General features: G+C 38.3%; 1 protein-coding gene, 1 long non-coding RNA gene and 1 other non-coding gene across 4 annotated transcripts in view; 2 read left to right on the top strand and 1 right to left on the bottom strand.

Annotated features, from left to right (window-relative positions):
- Window positions 1–16,088, top strand: part of RNF214 (ring finger protein 214) — a 51,006-nt gene that overhangs the window by 24,102 nt on the left and 10,816 nt on the right. The gene's annotated exons all lie outside the window — the stretch shown is intronic.
- LOC116757443 lies at window positions 3,074–14,930 on the top strand. Its single transcript, XR_004350971.1, has 3 exons — window positions 3,074–3,211; window positions 13,682–13,686; window positions 14,919–14,930. It is a non-coding gene; the product is annotated as an uncharacterized LOC116757443 (long non-coding RNA).
- LOC116758873 lies at window positions 4,485–4,622 on the bottom strand. The gene has a single exon (XR_004351261.1). It is a non-coding gene; the product is annotated as a small nucleolar RNA SNORA8 (small nucleolar RNA).

The following is a 16,088-nucleotide window of genomic DNA, read 5'->3' as shown; positions in this document are numbered from 1 at the left end:
CTTGTCTTCTGATTTTCTTGATACTTTCTTTCGCAGAGCAGAAGTTTTTTATTTTATTTATTTGGCCTCACTGCATGGCTTGTGGATCTTAGTTCCCTGACCAGGGATTGAACCCAGGCCCTTGGCAGTGGAAGCATGGAATCCTAATTACTGAACTGCCAGGGAATTACCAGAAGTTTTTACTTTTAATGAAGTCTAATTTATCATGTATTTCTTTTGTGGATCATGTCTTTGGTGTTATATCATTCATTTAGGTTTTCTCCTATGTTATCTTCTAGGAGTTTTATAGTTTTGCATTTTACATTTAGGTCCATGATCCATTTTCAGTTAATTTTTGTGAAAGGTGTAAGGTCTGTGTTTAGATCCATTTTTTTTTTTGCATGTGGATGTCCAGTTCTAGCACCATTTGTTGAAGAGACTCTTTGCTCCATCTTATTATCTTCGCTTCTTTGTTAAAGATCAGTAGACTGTGTTTATGGAGTTCTATTTCTAGGCTCTCTGTTCTGTTCCACTGATCTATTTGCCTGTTCTTTCACAAATACCACGCTGTCTTGATCTTATAGCTTTATAGTAAGTCTGGAAGTTGAGTAGCATCAGTCTTCCAATTTTGTTCTTCTTTTTCAATATTGTGTTGCTTATTCTAGATCCTTTGCCGCCTCTTATAAACTTTAGAGTCAATTTGTTGATATCCATAGAATAACTTGCTGGGATTTTGATTGGGATTGTGTTGACTCTATAGATCAAGTTGGGAAGAACTGACATCTTGACAATGTTGAGTCTTCCTTTCCATGAACATGGAATATCTCTCCATTTATTTAGTTCTTCTTTGATATTGTTCATCATAGTTTTGTACTTTTCCTCATACAGATCTTGTACATATTTTGTTAGATTTATACCTAAGTGTATGTAGTGTAAAGGATAATTGTGTTTTTAATTTCAAATTCCACTTACTCTTTTTTTTGGCCGCACCATGTGGCATGTGGGATCTTAGTTCCCTGACCAGGGATTGAACCCACACCCCCTGCATTGGAAGTACAGAGTCTTAACTACTGGACTGCCAGGGAAGTCCCAAATTCCACTTGTTCATTGTTAGCATTTAGGAAAGCAATTGACCTTTGTATATTAACCTTGTGTTGTGCAACCTTGCTTTAACAGCTTAGTAGTTCAAGGAGGGTTTTTTGTCTATTCTTTCCAATTTTATAAGTGGATGATCATGTCATTTGCAAACAAAGACAGTTTTATGTCTTCCTTTTCAGTCTATATACCTTTTATTTCTTTTTCTTGCTTTATTACATTTTCAAGGACTTCCAGTATGATGTTGAAAAGGGGTGGTGAGAGGGGACTTCTTTACCTTGTACCTGATCTTGGGAAAGCTTCAAGTTTCTCACTCTTGAGTATGATGTTAACTGTAGATTTTTTTGTAGATGTCTACCATGTTGAGAAAGTTCCCCCCTATTCCTAGTTTACTGAGAATTTTCACCATTAATGGATGATGGATTTTGTCAAATACTTTTTCTACATCTGTTGACATGATCATTTGATTTTTCTTTTTTAGTCTTTTGATGTGATGGATAATATTAATTGATTTTTGAATGTTGAACTAGCCTTGCATACCTGGGGTAAATCCCACTTGGTCATGATTCTTTTTGTACTTTTTTGTATTGATTCACTAATATTTTGTGAAGGATTTTTGCATCTGTGTTCATGAAAGATATTGGTCTGTAGCTTTTTCTTCTTTTATTTTTGTCTGGTTATGGTATTAGGGTAAGTGCTGGCCTCATAGACTGAATTAGGAAGTATTTCCTCTGCTTCTGTCTTCTAAATGATTGTAGAGAATTGGTATAATTTCTTCCTTAAATGTATGGTAGAATTCACTAGTGAACCCATCTGGGCCTGGTATTTTCTGTTTTGGAAGGTTATTAATTATTGAATCAATTTTTAAAATAGATATCAGTGTTCATTCCTTTTTAATGCTGAGTAGTTGTCCATTGTGTGAATATCCAACAATTTGTTTACTCAGTTGAAGATGTCCTTCTAATATAAACTGTCTCCTATTGTTTCTGATGAGAAGTCAGTGACAGTTTTTTCTCTCTGTGTATTGTGTCATTTTTTCCCTATGGTTTCTTTCAATGTTTTCTATCCTTGGTTTTCAGCAGTTTGACTTTGATTTTCCCAGGTGTGGCTTTCTTCCTGTTTTACCTGTTTGGGGTTTTCTCAGCTGCTTATTCTGTAAAGTTGTGTATTTCACCAAATTTGTGAAATTTTGACATAATTTTCAAATATTTTTCCTGTCCCATTCCCTCCTTTCCTTCTGGGACTCCACTTTCATATGTGTTAGAACTTTTGATACTGTCCTATAGCTCATGGGGGCTCTTTCATTTCTTTCCAATTCTTTTTTTTTTTTTTAATATTTATTTTTGGCTGCGTTGGGTCTTCGTTGCTGGGCGCAGGCTTTCTTTAGTTGCAGCGAGTGGGGGCTACTCTTCATTGCGGTGCGCAGCCTTCTCATTGCAGTGGCTTCTCTCGTTGTGGAGCATAGGCTGTAGGCGCATGGGCTCAGTATTTATGTAAAATACACCGTTTTTTTTTCTACAAAAAGTGTAAAGTTTGAGGACTTCCATGGTGATCCAGTGGTTAAGACTCCATGCTTCCACTGCAGGCGCCGTGGGTTCAATCCCTGGTCAGGGAACTAAGATCCCACATGCCATGTGATGCAGCCAAAAAAGGAAAAAAAGAAAAGAAAAGAAAAAGGGTAAAGTTTTTCTTTTTTTTTTTTAATGTGTAACATAGACAAAATTATTTAAGTCGATAAGTTTTTGAGAAATTTCACATTTTCTGATTCCACCCACTGCCAAGCACCTTAGTGGGTTTTTTTTTTTTTTAGCATGCAACTTTCATATTGTTTTCTAAATCTAAAGAATACAGTGATACAGTATACAGTGATATTATACTGCATCTACTCACGTGAAAAGGAACAAAGTATCGCCCCTGAAATAATTACTAATTACACAATACTGCAGACTGATAAACACTGTAAGTACTAAAATGTTAACATTTCAACATACAGTGTCAACAACATCCTGCTTTCTTTTTTAATTGGTCAAAACATTTGTTAAGGTCATGCAAAATAAACACTTTGTGAAAATGTTAGATTACACTCAAACATCAAGGCAATGAAACCCCAAAGAGCAACTTTTTAATGCAACGACTGGTCAAGTAGATAAACTATTCAGCATCTTAATAAAAATCCAGTAAGTGAAAAACATCAAAAATGTAAGCACTAAATTTAGGTAACTGCTTGTCTACAATCTCACCACCTACAGTCTTACCTGTGACTGAAAATATACTGCCAAAATTGTTCGACATAAGTAAGCTATGTTAAAATGACCAAAAAAATGTCAATGCATGATGCCAGGGTAAATTTCTAGTCCACACAATACTTAAATGTGATCATTGTCTTAACTCTGCTAACAGTAAATGAAAAGTCACACCAGATTTATCTTCTTTTTACTCTTGGTTTGTTACATGTTTTTAAACTTTTGTCTACAAGTGTTTCTTATGATCCTCCCCCAGAATTAACATGCTTATTTAGGAACAGGTGAAGCAGATAAACCCTGCCTTGGTATAGAAGGCAGTGATTTCGTTTTCCCTAAGTATTTCCTCGTCACTTGTCAACTGTCACTGACCTTTCTGCTATAGTTATGTCCTCAGTCTCCCATTCCATAAAGATTTTTAGTGCCTATTATTATCCATGTCTCCCTGATTCTCCCAGAAAAAGAATTCATTTTTTTCCTCTCATCGCTAGGCTCACTAAGGAAAGCTGAGCACACAATTTAAAGGAGTTACAGAGTAGACCAGGGAGGGTTCTCGGGCAGGTGGATGGTGCTTGAAGCCAGGTCTGGGATCTGGAGAGAAGAGCATCCAGGTCATAGGAAGGTGATCGGCCCCTCTCCATGGGCCACTCTCCTAGCAGCTCCCAATGACACAGTTACTGGGCTCTCCTTTGGGCACTGTTGACTCACTTTCTTACCAATTTTTAAAGCCCTCTTTATATTTTCTACTTAAAATTTAAAAACTCTTTGATAAGCAATTTGTCTATTATATAGAACACCGGTTCTCAACTTGCAGAGCATTAACCTTTAATCTCTAGGTTATTCCATAACCTAGTGTTTGGGTCATACTCTTCAAGATAGTCCTTTCAAGAAGAATTTTTGCCCAATCCACAGTTATCATTGTCAGTCAGTCTTGCCACAATTCTTTCAGTTGGGCTTCTTTGCTCTCTAATGAAATACGGACGCACTTCAAAAATTCCCCACGTGTAGTCTTTGGGATCCAGTTTTCTCAAGCAGTTTATTTTAGGACCATGTTTAGGGTCAGACAAGATGGATCAGCCTGGTTCTGAATTTTAGACACCCTAGAAAAAGAGAAGCATCAGTTCCTATTGAAGAGTATGTCAAACTGAACAGTATGAGAAACTATAGGAATACTGTATCAGTAAAAATACCAGGTTTAACATGCACAAAGCCAAGAAAAACAATGATGCCAGATACTGAAGTTATATTAGCATTGTCCTTTGAACTCCCAGCAGAATAAACTGCTGAATGCAGGTACCACACGGTGCAATAAAATTCACCCTTTTAAAATGATGAATTTTGACAAATGTATATACTGTTGTATAACTACCACCACAATCATGGTATGAAATATTTGCATTACTCCAGAAAGCTTCTTCCTGACTCTTTGGAATCAGTTGTCTCCTCTATCCTGAGCCATTGGCAACCACTGGTCTGCTTTCTCTCAGTGTAGCTTTTGCCTTTTCTAGAACTTCATGTAAATAGAATCATAGAATATATAGCCTTTTCTGTCTGTTTCTTATTTAAGATAAAGCTTTTGCAGTTTATCTATGTTTTTGCATGTATCAGTAATTTAATTCCTCTTTACTGCTGAGTAGCATTTACTTATAAGGTTATACCAAGTTTATTTACTAGTTGATGGACATTTGAGTTGTTTCCATTTTTTGTCTGTTATAAATAAAGCTGCTCTGAATATTCAAGTACAAGTCTTTATGTGGACATGTTTCTTTTCTCTTGAGTAAATACTTAGGAGTGGAATTGCTGGACCATATGTTTGCTTAACATAAGAAACTGGCAAACTGTTTTCCAAAGTTGCTTTACTATTTGGCATTCCCACCAGCAATGCATAAGTGTTCTGGTTATTCTGTATCCTCACCAGTACTTGGTGTTATCAGTCTTTTTAGTTTTAGCCATTCTAATAAGCGTTTAGTAGTATCTCATTGTGGTTTTAATTTGCACTTTTCTAATAACTTTTTTTGTGTGTGTGTGGTACGTGGGCCTCTTACTGTTGTGTCCTCTCCCGTTATGGAGCACAGGCTCCGGACACTCAGGTTCAGCGGCCACGGCTCACGGGCCCAGCCGCTCCGCGGACCGGGGCACGAACCTGTGTCCCATGCATCGCCAGGCGGACTCTCAACCACTGCACCACCAGGGAAGCCCCAACTACTTTTTTTAAATTTATTTGGTTGTGCCCGGTCTTAGTTGTGGCAGGCAGGCTCCTTAGTGGCTGCTCGCCAGCTCCTTAGTTGCAGCACATGGGCTCCTTAGTTGTGGCTCACGGCCTCCTTAGTTACAGCTTGCCGGCTACTTAGTTGCGGCATGCGGGCTCCTTAGTTGCGGCATGCATGCGGGACCTAGTTCCCTGGCCAGGGATTGAACCCAGGCCCCTTGCATTGGGCACACAGAGTCTTAGCCACTGCGCCACCAGGGAAGTTCCAACATTTTCCTAATGACTGTTGATGTTGAACATCTTTTCATGTCCATGTCTGCCATTTGTTGTTCTTTTTTGGTGAAGTATTTATTTGAATATTTTACCCATTCAAAAACATGTTTTCTTATTGAGTATTGTCAGTACAGGTCCTTTTATCAGATATGCGTTTTGCAAATATTTTTTTCCAGTATATAACTTGCTTTGCATTTTGTAGCAGTGTCTTTTGAAATGCAAAAGTTTAATTTTTAAAAAAAAATTATTTTTTATACAATTTTAAAGGTTACACTTCATTTACAGTTATTACAAAATATTGGCTATATGCCCCGTGTTGTACAGTACATCCTTGTAGCCTATCTTACACCCAGTAGTTTGTACCTCCCACTCCCGCATCCTTATATTGCCCCCCTCCCCTTACTGGCAATCACTAGTTTGTTCTTTGTATCTGTGAGTCTACTCCTTTTTTGCTATATTCACTAGTTGTATTTTTTAGATTCCACATGTAAGTGATATTATACAGTGTATTTGTCTTTGTCTGACTTATTTCACTAAGCATAATGCCCTCCAAGTCCATCTGTGTTGCTGCAGATGGCAAAATTTCATTCTTCTTTATGGCTGAGTAGTATTCTATATATATATAGAATATATATATAGATAGATAGATAGATAGAATATATACCACATCTTCTTTATTCGTTCATCTGTTTTCTGTTTGTTTGTTTTGCGGTACGCGGGCCTCTCACTGTTGTGGCCTCTCCCGTTGCGGAGCACAGCCTCCGGATGCGCAGGCTCAGCAGCCCTGGCTCACGGGCCCAGCCGCTCCGCGGCATGTGGGATCCTCCCGGACCGGGGCACGAACCCGCGTCCCCTGCATCGGCAGGCGGACTCTCAGCCACTGTGCCACCAGGGAAGCCGCCATCTGTTTTTTTTTAAATAATTTCTGAAATTAAGATTTTTTAAAATTTATTTATTTATTTATTTTTGTCTGCATTGGGTCTTCGTTGCTGCACACAGGCTTTCTCTAGTTGCTGTGAGCGGGGGCTACTCTTCGTTGCGGTGCGCGGGCTTCTCAATGCTTCTCATTGTGGTGGCTTCTCTTGTTGTGGAGCATGGGCTCTAGGCACACAGGCTTCAGTGGTTGTGGCACACAGGCTCAGTAGTTGTGGCTCATGGGCTCAGTAGTTGTAGCTCACAGGCTCAGTAGTTGTAGCTCACAGGCTCTAGAGCGCAGGCTCAGTAGTTGTGTGCATGGGCTTAGTTGCTCCATGACATATGGGATCTTCCTGGACCAGGGCTTGAACCTGTGTCCCCTGCATTGGCAGGCGGATTCTTAACCACTGTGCCACCAGTGAAGCCCTCATTCATCTGTTGATGGACACTTAGATTGCTTTCATATCTTGGCAATTGTAAGTAATGCTGCTATGAACATTGGTGTGCATGTATCTTTTTGAATTAGTGTTTTTGTTTTCTTTGGATATATACCCGGGAGTGGAATTGCCGGGCCATATGATAGTTCTACTTTTAGTTTTTTGAGAAACTTCCATACTGTTTTCCACAGATGGAAATTGGCTGCACCAATTTGCATTCCCAACAACGGTGTATGAGGGTTCCCTTTTCTCTGCATCCTCACCAACATTTGTTATTTGTGTTCTTTTTGATGACAGCCATTCTGACAGGTGTGAAGTGATATCTCATTATGGTTTTGATTTTCATTTCTCTGATGATTAGTGATGTTGAGCATCTTTTCATGTGCCTCTTGGCCATCTGCATTTCCTCTTTGGAAAAATGTCTATTCAGTTCTTTTGCCCCTTTTTTTTTAAAAAATAAATTTATTTATTTATTTTTGGCTGTGTTGAGTCTTCATTGCTGTGCGCAGGCTTCCTCTAGTTGCGCGAGCGGGGGCTACTCTTCGTTGTGGTGCACGGGCTTCTCATTGCAGTGGCTTCTCTTTGTTGTGCAGCATGTACTCTAGGAGCACGGGCTTCAGTAGTTGTGGCACGCAGGCTCAGTAGTTGTGGCTCACGGGCTCTAGAGCACAAGCTCAGTAGTTGTGGCACATGTTGCCCATTTTTTAATTGGGTTGTTTATTTGTTTTGATGTTGAGTTGTATGAGCTGTTCATGTATGTTGGATATTAATCCCATATTGGTTATATCCTTTTCACATATTTTCTCCCATTCAGTAGGTTGTCTTTTCATTTTGTTGGTGGTTTCCTTTGCCATGCAAAAGCTTTTAAATTTAATTAGGTCCCATTTGTTTATTTTTGCTTTTATTTCCTTTATGGTAGATGGATCCAAAAAAAAATATTACTGCAGTTGATGTCATACAGTGTTCTACCTGTGTTTTCCTCTAGGACAGTGGTCCCCAACCTTTTTGGTACCAGGGACCAGTTTCATGGAAGACATTTTGTCCATTGGGGTGGGGGGGATGGTTCAGGTAGTAATGAGAACGATGGGGAATGGCAGATGAAGCTTCACTCGCTCACCCACCGCTCACCTCCTGCTATGTGGCCTGGTTCCTAACAGGCCATGGACCAGTAGCAGGCCGCAGACTGGGGGTTGGGGACCCCTGCGTGAGTAGTTTTATAGTATCTGGTCTTACATTTAGGTCTTTAACCCATTTTGAGTTTGTTTTTGTACATGGTGTTAGAGAATGTTCTTATTTCATTCTTTTACATGTAGCTGTCCAGTTTTCCCAGCACCACTTATTGATGAGAATGTCTTTTCTTTATTGTATATTCTTGCCTCCTTTGTCATAGATTAATTGACCATAATTGTGTGAGTTTATTTCTGGGCTCTCTATCCAGTTGCATTGATCTATGGGTCTGTTTTTGTGCCAGTACCATACTGTTTTGATTACTGTAGGCTTGTAGTATAGTCTGAAGTCAGGGAGTGTGATTCCTCCAGCTCTGACCTTCTTTTTCAAAATTGTTTTAGCTATTCAGTGTCTTTTGTGTTTCCATACAAATTTTAAATTTATTTGTTCTAGTTCTGTGAAAAATGCCCCTGGTATTTTGATAGAGATTGCATTGAATCTGTAGATTGCCTTGGGTAGTATTGTCATTTTAACAGTATTGATTCTTCCAATCCAAGAACATAGTATATCTTTCTATCTGTGTTTTCTTCATTTTCTTTCATCAGTGTCTTATAGTTTTTGGAGTACAGGTCTTTTGCTTCCTTGGGTAGGTTTATTCCTAGGTATTTTATTCTTTTTGATGTGATGGTAATAAATGGAATTGTTTCCTTAATTTCTCTTTCTGATATTTCCTTGTTAGTGAATAGAAATGGAACAGATTTCTATATATTAAGTTTGTATCCTGCAACTTTACCAAATTCATCTATAAGCTCTAGTAGCTTTCTGGTGGCATCTTTAGGATTTTCTATGTATAGTATCATGTCATCTGCAAACAGTGACAGTTTCACTCCTTCCTTTCCAATTTGAATTTCTTTTATTTCCAAAAATTTAAATTTTGATGATGTCCAGTTTACCAGTTTTTTCTTTTGTGGTTCCTGCATTTTGTGTCCCAAGAAATCTTTGCCTAATCGGAAAAAAGAAAAAATCAGTTTAGTTAGAAGAATGACATTGTTTACATTTTTGTAAGCCTCTTTAATGGAACAAGCTTAATCCTCCTATCTACCTCTGCATATAATCTCCTGCAATATGTTGTTTTGGTTAAAGTACAGGAAGAAAATCTAGTGATATGCAGGTATGCAGTTGGAAAAGCAAGGAGTATTTTAATAGACTTTTTAGATAACTGTGAATATTCTTCTTTGACAGTGCTCCAAAACCTGACAGCTGATAGTTTCTTAAAGTTTCATTGCATCGTGGAAACTGAAACCACTTCAGTGATTTTGTACTGTTTTATTAAAATTCATTGTCTTAACTTGCACTTTGAGTGGATCTTTTAACTGTGTTGGCTAGGGAAGGAAAACCTTTTCCCTCTATCCTAGTAGGTTCAATTTCTGAGGCTGTGAATTAACCTGACAAAGGACAGAGTAAGGAGAAAAAACCCAGTTTATGCATGCAACATGCATATAGTGAAAGAATTCAGCAATGAGTAGCTCAAAGGAATAGTTAGAATCTGGGGCTTATGGGAGAACAAATGAGTTCTTAAAAGTGGGGGAGAAAGGACACTTTCTGGACTTTTGGAAGGATAAATGGGTTTTCAGGAGAACACGCAGGAGTTTAAATTTGTGATAATATTTATATGTACAGGTATGAATAGTTTTTCTGTCTCCTTCAGGGCCATAAAATTCCACTGGAGAAGAGATTTAGGGTAGGTTTTATTCACCTTCTTTCTTCTGGGAGTAGCTCTGCCCTGAAGAGGTGTTTAGGACAGCCTTATTTCCCAGAAATTGCTGCTGTTAGCTAGAGAAAGCTCTGAGAAGGCTTTCTCTCCTGTGTCTGTTGAATCTCAAATGTTTTCATCTTTTTGTTGTTGTTTCACTTTATTTTTTATTTTTTTGGCCACGTTGGGTCTTTGTTGCTCTGTGCAGGCTTTCTCTAGTTGTGGCGATTGGAGGCTACTCTTCATTGCGTTGCGCGGGCTTCTCATTGCGGTGGCTTCTCTTGTGGTGGAGCACAGGCTCTAGGTGTGTGGGCTTCAGTAGTTACAGCACGTGGGCTCAGTAGTTGCGGCACACAGGCTTTAGGGCACAGGCTCAGTAGTTGTGGTTAACGGGCTTAGTTGCTCCGCGGCACGTGGGATCTTCCCAGACCAGGGATCAAATCTGTGTCCCCTGCATTGGCAGGCAGATTCTTAACCACTGTGCCACCCTGGAAGTCCACAAGTATTTTCATCTTAAAATAATCTTTATACCAATTCGTGGGTTCCAAGTGGGCCCTATCGTTGATTTGGTAAAACAATGCATTGATAATTCGGAAAATATTGCTTCAGAGTTATGCTGCTCTTCCAAGTGTTGATACATTTTATTATACAATGTTTAAAGAATCACATTTGTTGGGACTTCCTTGATGGTCCAGTGGTTAAGACTCCCTGCTGTCAATGCAGGGGGTACAGGTTCGATCCCTGGTCAGGGAACTAAAGCCCCGCATGCCGCATGGTGTGGCCCAAAAAAGAAAAAGAAAGAAGAATCACATTTGTTTATATCACTGTGGATCTCATCAGAATAGTCTTTAAGTAATGGGAAGCCTTCAAGCTCCCAGTGGCCCATGCAGACTTTCCAAAATTCTAATTTTTGCCTGAAAGCTCAAATGTTATTGTTGGCAACAAACATTGTCAGTTGTTTTCTTTGAAATAACAAGAGTAATTTGTTCATTTTCAAGAACGTGTCTGCTAAGTACTCAAATTCAAATAGCCAGTTTCTCGGTTGTTCTTTTAAGTAAAAATGATTTTACATGAAAAAAGAGGCTAGTTCAAGTTTCAACTCAAACAGCCTCACACGTGCTTTTCCTCAAGACAGCCATTGTATTTTGGCATGTAGCATTTCATAAACAGAATATTAACAGTTATGTATTTAAGGGTTGAAATTTAATAGGATTATTACTTTTGATGGCTTCATCAAGGGCATCCTGAAGTAAAAGTGACCCCCACTCCCAACTGCAAGTGTGTGGCAGTAAAGAATACAATGACTAGTAGTATAATTTTGATGCCACTGCCTTCATTTGTGTATGGTGCCAATATTTGTATCCACTATAATTTTCATACAAGTAGGAGCAGTGCAAGTATCAACACAATTGTTCTCAGATAAACCATGAGATTCAAAAGAGTTATTCATCTTGGATTAGGTCAGCATCACTTGTTGCCAGGAATTCATACACGACATCATCTTCAGTGATTAGTTGGTGCCAATGCTAGATGAATGTAAACAAAATAGCAAGACTAGTGTTGTCTGTGGATTCGTCTATTTGTAAAGTAAAATTACAATTCTGCAGATGAGTTATTAACCAAGTCTTCAGATTTGCAGCAAAATCTTTAATTTGGTGAATTAATATATCATTAAAAAAGGGGTGCTGCCATGATTTATTTTACTGACTTCATTCAGCAGGCATATAGCAATGTCACCTGTACCAAGTCATGCTTCTCCAGTTAAGGAAATACAGTAACTTACCCTAAGATGCTTCAGTGGCCTTTTCATTTCTAGCTTGAAAGGTGTTAACAATTTTTAAGACTTGTAAAGAATTCATCACATCTTCATTTAAAATATTCAACTACTTTTTCTTTAAATTCTGAATGATTGATCTCAAAATGTCACTATAACTTAACTGGCATAATATAATTAGAAAATGTTGTGTTGCCTAAGATACAGTAAGATAAATTATTAACATCTATAAAGTCAAGAGAAAGATGACTCTTGTCACACTTTGGTTTCTTATTTACAATTTTGCCTAGTATTTTTGGAGTAGATTCTTCCTTTCCGTGAGTCAGATAACTCTAGGCCAGTTGCATCTTTTTTAGTGTCTTTAAATGTATGTATTGCAACTGTGGGTTGAAAAAGTAAGTCTTCTAATCTCCCTGTTTGGAGTCAATGATTCATTCTTAAATATAAATGAAAAATTACAAATAAATTTTCTTTTATTTTAGAAAAAATTAAATTCTAAAATAATACATTTTAGATATAATTTAAAAATTGAGAAGAGTTTTCCAAAAGTTTTTGAAGTGTTATTGTAAAACAAAATAACAAAAAGTACTTGTTTCTACCTGATGTGTGAACTTTGAAATTTTACAGTAATGATTTATTGGATAGTAATGAGATTATAGTAAGTATAACTAAAGATAGCTGTAAGAGCACAAACAGAAGTACTGAGAAGGAAAATACCTTAAATTATATGCTAAACCTACTACCTTAAAAAATGCTAGAAAACGTTAGAATACAGAAGCATATATTCCACTAGCCATCCATTACACTTTGTGTAGTCTCAGGGAAACTCCACTGTAGACTCATGAAAGAATGAGAGTGAAAAAGGCAAATGAATTTAGTGTTATTATGAAACTAATTTTGCTTCCTAGACCAGGCCCTCAAAGGGTTTTGGGGACCATGGACTGTGTTTTGCAAACTGCTGTTCTAGATTATTTCTTCCATACCTAGGGCTTCCACTACTATCTCTGCTAGTGACACTCTCATCTGTATCCCAGCCCAGACTACTTATATATCCCTTGCCTGCTGAACTGCCTAGACTATTTCCTCTGCTTGGTGCTCTTGTTTCTCTTTGGCATTTGCATATGCTGTTTGATCTGCCTAGAATTTCCTGTTCCTTTTTTTTTTAAATTTATTTATTTTGCTGTATTGGGTCTTCGTTTCTGTGCGAGGGCTTTCTCTAGTTGTGGCAAGTAGGGGCTACTCTTCATCGCGTTGTGCGGGCCTCTCACTATCGCGGCCTCTCTTGTTGCGGGGCACAGGCTCCAGACGCACAGGCTCAGTAGTTGTGGCTCACGGGCCTAGTTGCTCCACGGCATGTGGGATCTTCCCAGACCAGGGCTCAAACCCGTGTCCCTGCATTAGCAGGCAGGCTCTCAACCACTGCGCCACCAGGGAAGCCCTCCTGTTCCTTTTGTTCACTTGGAAAGTTACTGAATTGTGAGCTGCCTGGGGGCAGGAACTAAGCATCTTTATATCCCCAGCTTTTAGCAGAAATGTGTAGCACATTGTAGGCTGCTTAGTAGATGTTGAGTTAAATTGAATCAAGGAAGAACTCTAGCCTCATAAACAAAAACTTTGCAGTACATCTCAGGGTAAAGTTTTTTGTCTGATCTCATTCATTCTATTGGGTTGGCCAGAAAGTTCCTTTGGTTTTTAAATAAAAATAAAGGACACATTTTTCATTTTCACCAAGAACTTTATTGAACAACATATTCACACTTTTGGTCCACTACCTTCTGCCATTTTTCAGGCAACTTCATAATTCCATCTTCTCAAAACTTTTTATCTTTTTGAGCAAAGAACTGGTCCAGGTACCTTTTAGTCTTCCAAGGAATTGAAATTTTTTCCATTAAGAAAATTTTGTAAAGACTGAAATAAATGGAAATCCGAAGGTACAATGTCTGGTGAATATGGTAGATGAATCAGAACTTCCCAGCCAAGCTGTAACGGTTTTTGCCTGGTCATCAAAGAAACAAGCAGTCTTGCGTTATCCTGATGGAAGATTATGTGTTCTCTGTTGACTAATTCTGGACACTTTTCATCGAGGGCTGCTTTCAGTTGGTCTAATTGGGAGCAGTACTCGCTGGAATTAATCGTTTGGTTTTCCAGAAGGAGCTCAAAATAGAGGACCCTTCCAATCCCACCATATACACAACATCACCTTCTTTGGATGAAGACCGGTCTCTGATGTGGTTGGTGGTGGTTCATTTCACTTGCCCCACGATCTCTTCCATTCCACCTTATTGTACAGTATCCACTTTTCATCACCTGTCACAATTTGTTTTAAAAATGGAACGTTTTTGTTACGTTTAAGTAGAGAATCACATGTGGAAATATGGTCAAGAGGTTTTTTTCTGCTTAACTTACATGGAACCCAAATACCAAAGTGATTAACATAACCAATGATGTGGTGCAAAAATCATTTGGTGCGAATGATTTTCAGCGCTTGATTTGGATATTTTGAGTATGCCGGCTCTCTCCCGAGTGGTATAACATTGATTGTTCTCAATTAATGTCTTGATTTGATCGCTATCCGCTTCACCTGGTCTACCCAACCGGAGCATCGTCCAGTGAGAAATCTCCAGCATGAAACTTTGCAAACTGCTTTTGACATGTTCAATCAGTCACAGCACCTTCTCCATATACTGCACAAATCTTTTTTTTGGGTTTCAGCTGTGTTTTTACCTTTCTTGAAATAATAAAGCATAATATGCCGAAAATGTTGCTTTTTTTCTTCCATCTTCAGTATTAAAATGGCTACACACTTCCCTGGTGGCGCAGTGGTTGAGAGTCCGCCTGCCGATGCAGGGGACACGGGTTTGTGCCCCGGTCCGGGAAGATCCCACATGCCGCGGAGCGGCTGGGCCCATGAGCCATGGCCGCTGAGCCTGCGCGTCTGGAGCCTGTACTCCGCGACGGGAGAGGCCCCAATAGTGAGAGGCCCGTGTACCGCAAAAAAAAAAAAAAAAAAAATTGGCTACACAAAAATTCACCAATTTTGATAAGTTTTTTTTTAAAACGCATGCTGATATGACAGCAGTCACAATACAGCCTAACAAAATTATCTCGAATGAAGTTAAAGACAACTAAGCGCTACTGGACCCATCTTACGGAAAAAACCAAATAAACTTTTTGGCCCACCCAGTATATTGGTTTGTATTAGCTTCAGTTCAGAGAAAAGAATTTTATAACCTACCTCAAATTCAGGACGGCCAACTCCTATCTATATTAACGCATCCACCAGTATTTATTTTGTTTCCTTTTGCCTTGTTTAGAGTATAATATATTCTGAAAGGAAGGTATTTCGGCTGAGGACTCAACATCTTAATTTTTAGTTCTGTCTTTGTTGAGAATATTTCACAAGACACTTATCATCTGCTTCTCTGCATTAAAATCACCTGATTGCTACCACCACTTTTGGTGGAAAAAAATGTATTCACGTATTTTAGTTTCTCTAACATCCAAATGATAACTAACATTTCTTAAGTTCTTACTATATGGCAGAGACTGTCCTATATGTTCTGCATGTATTAACTCATTTAACCTGCATAATAGCTCTGTATGAGAGGTAGATTATTTTATTATCCCCATTTTTCTTTAGGAAAATGAGGCAAAGGTTAAGTAACTTGCCAGTGGTTGCACAGATAGTAGATAGTAATAGTCTGGGTTTGAACTGTGAGTTTAGTTTGGCTCCAGAAGCTGTGCTTTTAACTGCTGTGAGAAGCTTCCTCTCAAATCTAATTACTTTTATCATTAACCTCTGTTAGTACACACGCACAGATAGATGCTCATTATATTTATAATTGTGAAATTGAAAATAAGAGAATACCTAAGTCAATAATGGGATATATGTACAATGGATAGTTATTTAAAAATCACAGTTTTGAAGAATACTTAATGATATGGAAAAATACATTAGGATGAAAAAGTAAGATAAAAACCACAGTTTTTATTTGAAAAGTGTATATAATGGATTTATATGTTACATATGCATATATAAATATACAAATTTATTTTAAAAGACTGAAAAGAAGTATAATAATGATTTTTTTGTGGGTAGAGCAATTGTAATTGTAGAGCAATTTGTTGGATGCTTCCCATGGGCTAGGCACCATATTAAATTCTTCATGTGTGTTTTCTCAGTGAACTCTCCCATCAGTCGCATGATGTAGGTCCTACTCGTTTCTCAGATGAAGAAACTGAGGCC

Source organism: Phocoena sinus, chromosome 8 (assembly GCF_008692025.1).
Source record: "Phocoena sinus isolate mPhoSin1 chromosome 8, mPhoSin1.pri, whole genome shotgun sequence".
NCBI lineage: Eukaryota > Metazoa > Chordata > Mammalia > Artiodactyla > Phocoenidae > Phocoena > Phocoena sinus.
Note: the sequence above shows the minus strand (reverse complement) of the source record. Positions and strands in the feature narration are given on the sequence as shown.